This window comes from Gossypium hirsutum, chromosome A05, assembly GCF_007990345.1.
Source record: "Gossypium hirsutum isolate 1008001.06 chromosome A05, Gossypium_hirsutum_v2.1, whole genome shotgun sequence".
Lineage (NCBI taxonomy): Eukaryota > Viridiplantae > Streptophyta > Magnoliopsida > Malvales > Malvaceae > Gossypium > Gossypium hirsutum.
The window spans coordinates 12,677,053-12,685,268 of NC_053428.1; the positions used below are offsets into that span (position 1 = coordinate 12,677,053).

Here is an 8,216-nt window from a genome sequence, read left to right on the forward strand (position 1 = left end):
CCCATACTATTTCGTTTTATTATTAATTAAAACAATTCCCCCATACTATTTTATTTTCATTATTATTTAAAACAATTCCCCCATACTATTTTGTTTTCATTATTAATTAAAACAATTCCCCCATACTATTTTATTTTTATTATTAATTAAAACCATACTTTATTTTCTCCTTTCTTTTTATCATAAAAAAAATCCTTTCTTTTTTAAGATAAAAAAACAACAAAAAAAAGAGTTAAAACACCACCTTACCACCCTACATTCATTTTTCAAAATAAAGAGAAGGTTCTCAACTCTCTCACCCTTCCCCTCCTCCGGTCATCGGACCGGCCATCAACCGTCACGTCGGCCACCGGCCACCGACGGCGGCGCTGCAGTCCACGGTGGGCGAAAAATCTTCCGAGGCCCTTTTTCGCTTCTCTTCTCGAGTAGAGTCCGGATTTGGGGTTAAAACAACCCAAAAACCTTCATAAATTAATGAGAAACACCATAAAACTCAAGAATCCATTCGGATTCCGGCCACCGATCCTTGGCGGTGGTTTCCTCGGTCGTCCACAATGTTGGAAAACCGAACACCGGTAAGTTCCTTCCCTCTTTTCCTTTTTTTTTTATTTTTCAAGTTTTTTTTTTGTGTTAAAATATTTGTAAAATAGATAAAATGAACGAATAGAAAGAAGATCAAAAATAAAAATAAGGACAAACACCTTTTGAACTTGTTTTCTCCTTTTGATTTCTCCCGAAAATCTCTGTAATGCAACCCCCCTTAATACAATCTCTTCTCTCCAAAAATCAATCGATTCTTCTTCAAAATACCATCGATCCCCCCCCAACAATCGGTTCTAGTATGGCTTTTATAGCCATTTACAAACTTTATTATATATATTTACTATCTTTTCTTCTTTTTGTATGGCAGGCAAACGGTGGTGGAGGCATGTGCCACTTGGTAGTGGTTGGAAGTGGGTGGTTGAGGCTTGCAGCTAGGGTTTCTAATTTCTGAAAATAGGTTGTGGGCTAGGGTTTCTAAGCCTTTGGGCTTCTTTTAGGTTTTAATTGGGTTGGTAGCTTTGTTTGTAAATGGACTTTTAATGGGCATTTTAATTTTTTTTCTTTATTTTTTTTTTCAAAATTTGGTTTATTTATTTTAAGGCCCAGGCAAAATATGGGTTCTACAACTATTGCTGCATTCAAATCAAGACAAAAGGACTTGAATGCTACGTATAATATTTGTATAGTAATATTTAAAATTTAGATCAATAGAATAACCGACAAATTAAAATATAATTTATCATGTATTAATTTATAATTTTTTATTTTTTAAGAAATTAAATATTTTTTTATGGTGTTAAAATATAATTTTATTATATATTAATTTATAATTTAATGAAGGAAATTGAATTAAATTTTCATTTAAAGAGGTCAAAGCTCCTGCATGCGCCTTAAATTTTATCTTTAACGTTTTGTGATGAAATAATTAACATAGACGAAAATAAGTTTACCATGAATACGTATATATAGATAGGCGCACTTGGGGTAAACTCGTTTTTTATTATAACCAATTTAGACAAGAAGGTCAATTCCTGCATATGGTATGGTGAAAGAATGTGTGTAATAAGTAATGTATAGGAAATTGAGAATTTTTTTTTTAATAAAGACAACACATGCAATGCTTTAAACTGTACAATACATGGATTTTAGGACTGATCCAACATCAATGAAGCCGCCATTTGAATACCAAATTATTCTAAACAAATACGCTTGTTAAACCTAATTTACTTGCTCTATTTTTAGCATATCGAATTTTGAATAACACTAACCTCAAATGTACTCTGTAAAATATTGCTATAGACAGTTAGGGGGGGGGTTGCTGGGAAAGTAGAGTTCCCAGTTTTCACTTTTCAGTCATGTAAGCTAGCTAGCAACAAAATCAACCAGTGGTTGACCATAATTAACCACTGCTGTTTTTTTACCCCCAGTGTTTCACTTTAAATTCCAATGTTGTTCCTAATTTTAGTGCCGTACAATCACTTACCAATTATTTAATACTAGATTCTCAATTTCACTCGTAAAATAAGATTACAAACTACTTTATGGAACGGGAACGAGGGCTTAAAATAACAATATCAATGTCTTCTTCAACTTTTATACTGGAAAGGTTGTCCGGAGAACGTAACTGTTTGTCCAATGAATAACATCCATGTCTTCTTTTTTTTTTTTTCATGGTCTAAAAATAATAAAGGGGATTGGTATGGACTGTGTTGCTTTAGCTGTTACAGATATTTTTAATGAAATGATGGAATTGTCATTTTCAGAACTATGCTGGGTTTGAATTGTGACTTAAAGAGTCTAAACTCTAAACTTTGTTGAATAAAGACAGGCAAAATTATAGCTGTTCGTTACTGAATCAGACATACAGTTTCTGATTTAGACGATAGATTTGATTTTAGGGGGTTGAAAAAATATATTTTTTTTTTCAATTACGTTTTATTAAATAAAGTGAAGTGAAATTTTAAAATATCAGATTAAAAGTCCAATTCAAGTAAAGTTAGATTTCAGGAACCCGAACTCAAGCATTCGATCGTGTGTGGCGTGGATACCTACCCCTTTATTGCCCAAATAGGTTGGTCCAATTGGTAATTTGCAAAAGGAGCATTTTGTTCAATTATCAATTAGGCTTCAGTATTTATAAAAAAACCATTTTAAGAGTAAAAATGTAGAACTCAGCAACAAAAAGTTTTTGTTCTTTATAATGGAACTTATGGAAAAAAAGATGTAAAAGTTTAAACCAACAAAAAGAAAATGCGAAACACATTGATGGCCGCAAGTCGAATAGCATACGACCAAAAGGGTTGGGTTGACCCCACAGCTTTGCCCATCAAATCAGGGCCCTATTAAGCTTGTGAGCCTCACTCTTTTGTTCCATGCCCATGCCTTTTACCAGGTGACTCGCTGGGACAGCTACAAGGGCCCCGCCTACTCAGTTCACACATATTTTGAATGTTAAAACTTAAAATCCTTCATATATATATATTTATATCCATTTTAGGGTACCACTCCACCATATATGTTGTGTTTTTTTTTTAAATAAAAAAATCAATATTGTAAGAACATAATGAGCTTTTTATACGGTATATGTTTTATTGAAAATAATTTTTTTTTAGTTTAGAAAAAATTGTCAAACATAAAAATTATTTTACTCAAAATTATCGAAACACTTTTTCAAAATTATTTTCAATAAATGAAAATATTGTAATGAAAAAGAAATTGCACTGCCGCTGACAGGCAATTGGGATTGTAAAATTCAAGTTAAAGGACTGGTTTTTAAATAATGGGCAGAAAATGTGGGCCTAAACAGGCCTCGTTAAGTCCTGGAAACAAAATGGGCCTCTTAGTCTTCCTAATAGCTGCAACATTTCAATTAGGTTGAGTTTTAATTTTCGATCCAAATCATTTTGAGTGTATTTTTCAACATTACAATAATCTCTCTATATATAATTATATATATACAATAGCTAGATTTTAAAATAAAAAATAAAACTTTACTTATGGGGTCATAATTCACTGCTTGCCACATGTACATATCTATAAATTACCATAATTTTATAGTTTGAAGTTGAAAGCCATAGTTATATAAAAAATTTACTGAAATTCAATTTAATGGAATAATATCACATTTGGTACTTGAATTTTATCAAATCTTCTAATGTAGTATATCTACTTTGAAAGTCTATTTTGATAGTTGTACTTTTATATTGTTTATCTATGTAATACTGTTAATTTTTGGCATATCAAAACAGGTGTCTCTTTTTTTTCATATAATATAGTGGACCATAAATTAAAAATCCAAAAGGTTTTTTTTTAATTATAAAAAATACTAAATCTAAGAAAAACAACCGCATTATTTTTAAATGGTCTTTAGATTTTTTAAATTTCCCTTTTTATTTATCGAAAACAAACAATTATTATTAATTAAAAAAATTCAGGAGCTTATATGGATGGACAAATTGAATATTGTGCCTAATGAAGTTAAAACTTTGCATTTTACCAATTGTAAAACATTTAATTGTTTCAGTAAATGTTACTTATTATTTTTTTATAGTTTATTTATAAGTTCATATTTTTTTTATTTGCATTTTTAATATATATTTCATTTATGTAATCATATATAATGATATAACATTTTGTGTTTATAAAAAATATATATATTAAACTACAAAAACTATAAAAATAGAAAATAATTGAAAAATGATAAAGTTTCTACACAATTATAAAATAATTTTAGTTGTACAATTAAACAAGTGCCGGAAAAAAATATATTTTATATAGGCAAGTTAAAAGATCTTTAAATTTTTATTGAACGTTAAGAAAAGAAGGTTGTCACTATTAAACTTTCAATAATTAAAAAAAACAACTAATTAAGGTGTTTTATTAATAAAAATTATTATTAATTGATTTGATCGTTAACAAATATTGATATAATTGATAGAAATCGACATATGACATCTTTTATTTATATATATATATTATATTGATCTGGTAAAATAATCAAATAATACGAGTTTTGTATTATTTATGGTAGATTTTAAAAATTCTATAAGAAGAAGAAATAAGACTTATAAGGGCACACGAATTAAATCTAGATGACATTTATGAATTTTTATGGTTTTATGATTTTTAATAATTATTTATTTTTTGTAATATTTTTATAATATTTTGAATCATGTTTAAAACAAATTTGGATAAATAATTGTTTAAATTCATTTGAATTTGAATGTGTATTTGATGATTAATTCTAAATGTGATTTTTTTAGTAATTATTATATTTTTAATTTTTTTAAAAAAAATTATGTTAGTGTAAATTTATTGTTATGGAGGATTCCATATAAGTTTTTTTAAGAATTTAATTTAACTTTTTATCAACTTAGCTAAAGTTTTTTATTTGAGCTGATTAAATAAATTATAACACAAAAAGATAATAAGAAAGTGAATATAAAGATACATATAATTTTTATTTTGAAGATAAAAGATTTATTTAATATTAATTATTAAGAAATTAAAATTTATGTAAGAGGTATAACAACGTAAATATAATAATGATACATTGAACAAGATGACCCAAAACACAAATGAAAATTTACAAATTATTGGTTTCTGTACATCAAAGATTGAGGGTTATATTTTGCTACAGGCCATTCCCCATTTATACCCAAACATGATTGTGGTGCAACAAGACAAAATCAGCAGCTCATTAATTTTTACTCCTCCTATCTCTGTTTTAGCAATTTCACCAAACATAACAAGTTTCTCTGAGAGCACCTCATTCCTTGTTTGTAGTGAAAGAAAAACTGGCCGGCCCCCCAACACCTTAACATTATGTTTTTACTCTTTTCCGCACTTACTTGCTAGCATTTCAGTCTATTTCAGTGATGGGGATTAGGTCTAATAAGCACCATAAACTGATTAGTCCAGACCTTGTAGGCCAGTCTGTTCTGCAACTATGAAATTCTAGGCTCTTTTTCTTGTAACATTCAACTTGTCCTGCTACTCCCCCAACACCCCAAACATTAACATTGTTATTCGTGCATTTGTGTTTTGTTTTGTATAAATTTTCAGTATGGTGTTGTGTTTTATATTTTCAATTCCAAAATTACCAATTCTACCATATTGACGTGTAATCGATATGTGATGGAAAATTCCGTCCATGAAAGATCATTTTGAGTTATCGCATTTCACCATTTGTTGATGAGGTCGGTAGCAGAAGAGACAAAAAAAAAACAGCCAAAGCCATGTCATATTGGGGAAAATGAATTGGTGGGATTTGAGTATTCCATATCTAACCCAATTTTAAGGTTAGATTCTCTCAAGAAAGATCTATTCAATACCCAAATAATGTAGAGGTAGGTGCTTTTGTCACTATTCTTTTCCAACTTTATCCCACACGCTACTTACTCACCACAAACATGTTACAGCAAAGAGAAACAGGGATGGAATAGGAACAGAGAAGAAGAAATATCAGCCATATTTTGTTTTGTTTTTTCATACCCAACTTGCCGGTTATTACATGCTGCGGATGTTAGATTTACATGGGGTTCTCATGCTCTAATTATTATACACCTAAAAACTAATTTAATTGGCAGTTGACTCTATCCGATAATGCAATCAGTATATGTGGTTTATTTTGGCTATAGTACATATATGTGTGCATGTATAAAATGTAGATTCCAGAGCTTCCATTTTCAGTGTGCAACTGAGATTAGGTTTCCATCGTTATCATAGTTTTAAGAATCCAAAGGGAATAAACACAATATCTCATTTAAAACTTTTAACCACTTTCCTCAATATTCCTCTTGCATGGGTTTCGTTGTTTGGTTTTTTTCATATAATATTTGATTGATTTTGCCATATCAAATGGTCAAAGTGTTATCAACATGGGTTAAGCAGAATATGTTGATGATCAATTTCCAAACCCTTTCTGTTTCATTTTCATACGATTGGTCCAATCCATCTGCAAAAAATATTCCCAGATTTTAATGCATGACAGATCCATGTTTTTAATTTCCTATAATAAATCCTGATAGCTACCCCTCACCGGTGCCATCTTTAATATGAAACTTAAGACATTGCAAATCCTTTTCCCTTCTTTTTTCTTTCTTTTTCCATTTAATTGGCTGCTTGTGTAGCAGATATTAGTCTAAAATCTAAAATTTTGAAACATTTTCTCTTATGAAAAATTCCATGTATATTTGTTTCTGTCATGCAGTGTAATTAGGTTCACATCATTATCTTTGAAAATTAATGAGTAAACATGTTAGATCCAAACTGTCACTTATGTTTTGTGAATGCCATTTTGTTTAGCTTTCATTTAACAGCAATTTAATTACCTTTTTTTTTTCTCTTCATGAAAGTTCCCTTCTCTTAATCTAGTTAGTGTTGCTTCATAAAAACACCCCCCCCACCAAAAAAAAAAAATCACGGTCCAGGACAGGGTCATGAATATAGAGCTTTTGTCCCTCCCTGTATTGATTTATTTTTGTTGAATTATGGTAGAAATACTTAAACATCTTACATTTCCTGCTAGTCACTTCCAAGGACCCTACCCTTATATCGTTATCGATGAGGTGTTTGCTACTGAGTTAAGACACTTGCACCCTTAATTGAATGGTTTATATATATGTGTATAAACAGCTAGGTCCTCACCAATAATTCAGTTCTATCCATAGCTGCAGTGATTATGGAAAATGAAGAGCACATGTAATATAATCAATCTTGTAGGCTCAACCAAGGAAATGCACGTCTGTTTGAAAAACCAAAACTTTTTCCTGTTTCATGTTTGGTAAAGATGTGGCCCTTTGTGTTTTCATCCACTTTTCTTTTCCAACATGATAACCAATCGTAAATGTCTTGTTATCATGAATGATTGTATGAACCAACTATCCCGGATTTATTTACGATGCTTAGAGCTGCACTTAGTCTCTAATTCATACTGTTTAATTATAGCGCGTTAGTATGGGTTGATTTTGACTTGGTCGTCGTCCACATTACTGTTTTAATTGACAAAAAAAATTGATCAGTCATTTTAGAACCACCACCATATTCATGGGCTGCAATCAGTAAAAGGAAATTCCAGAATATAATTTTTTTCTTTTAATGGAGTTACTGTTTGTTGTTTTAAAGTGAATTTTGAGTGATGAATGTGTAAGCAAATATTTAGCTTTTTTTTTTTGAAGAAAAAACAAGATAATAGAGGTACTTAAAATGAATTCCATATGCTTGGAAAAACAAACTGAATTTTCTCTGTTCATTGAAAGAAACAATTCGGTAAAAGAAACTAGAAAACACTATGGGGAAACCTACTTTTTTCAATTTACATTCATAAAAAGAATGCCGCAATTATTTTTTGATCACTGGAAATTAAAAGTTGAGCATCCTTGGATTAAGACCAGCAACTGGTTAATTTTGATAATAAGGACAAACTCCAAAATTTCTTCATCATATCTTCAACCAACAATGGTGAGGCCTCAAGATCAGAATATATTCTTTTGTTTAAAGATTTATCACTTTAAACCCACTAAATTCATTAAAGTTTCCATTCTTTTATTTAAAATATTTTCCAGAAAATGATCCAAAAAAAGATTGAATTTTTTTTTAAATTTTGATTTTTTTTTGGTGTTTTTAATGATTTTGTGTAGTTTTTTTTTTCTTTACTAAATTTCCTTGAAATC

General features: G+C 29.8%; 1 long non-coding RNA gene across 1 annotated transcript; it reads left to right on the plus strand.

Annotated features, from left to right (window-relative positions):
* The first annotated feature begins 251 nt into the window (after positions 1-251).
* LOC121229352 (uncharacterized) lies at positions 252-1,108 on the plus strand. The gene is made up of 2 exons (XR_005927082.1): positions 252-575; positions 911-1,108. It is a non-coding gene; the product is annotated as an uncharacterized lncRNA (long non-coding RNA).
* The last annotated feature ends 7,108 nt before the right edge of the window (positions 1,109-8,216 follow it).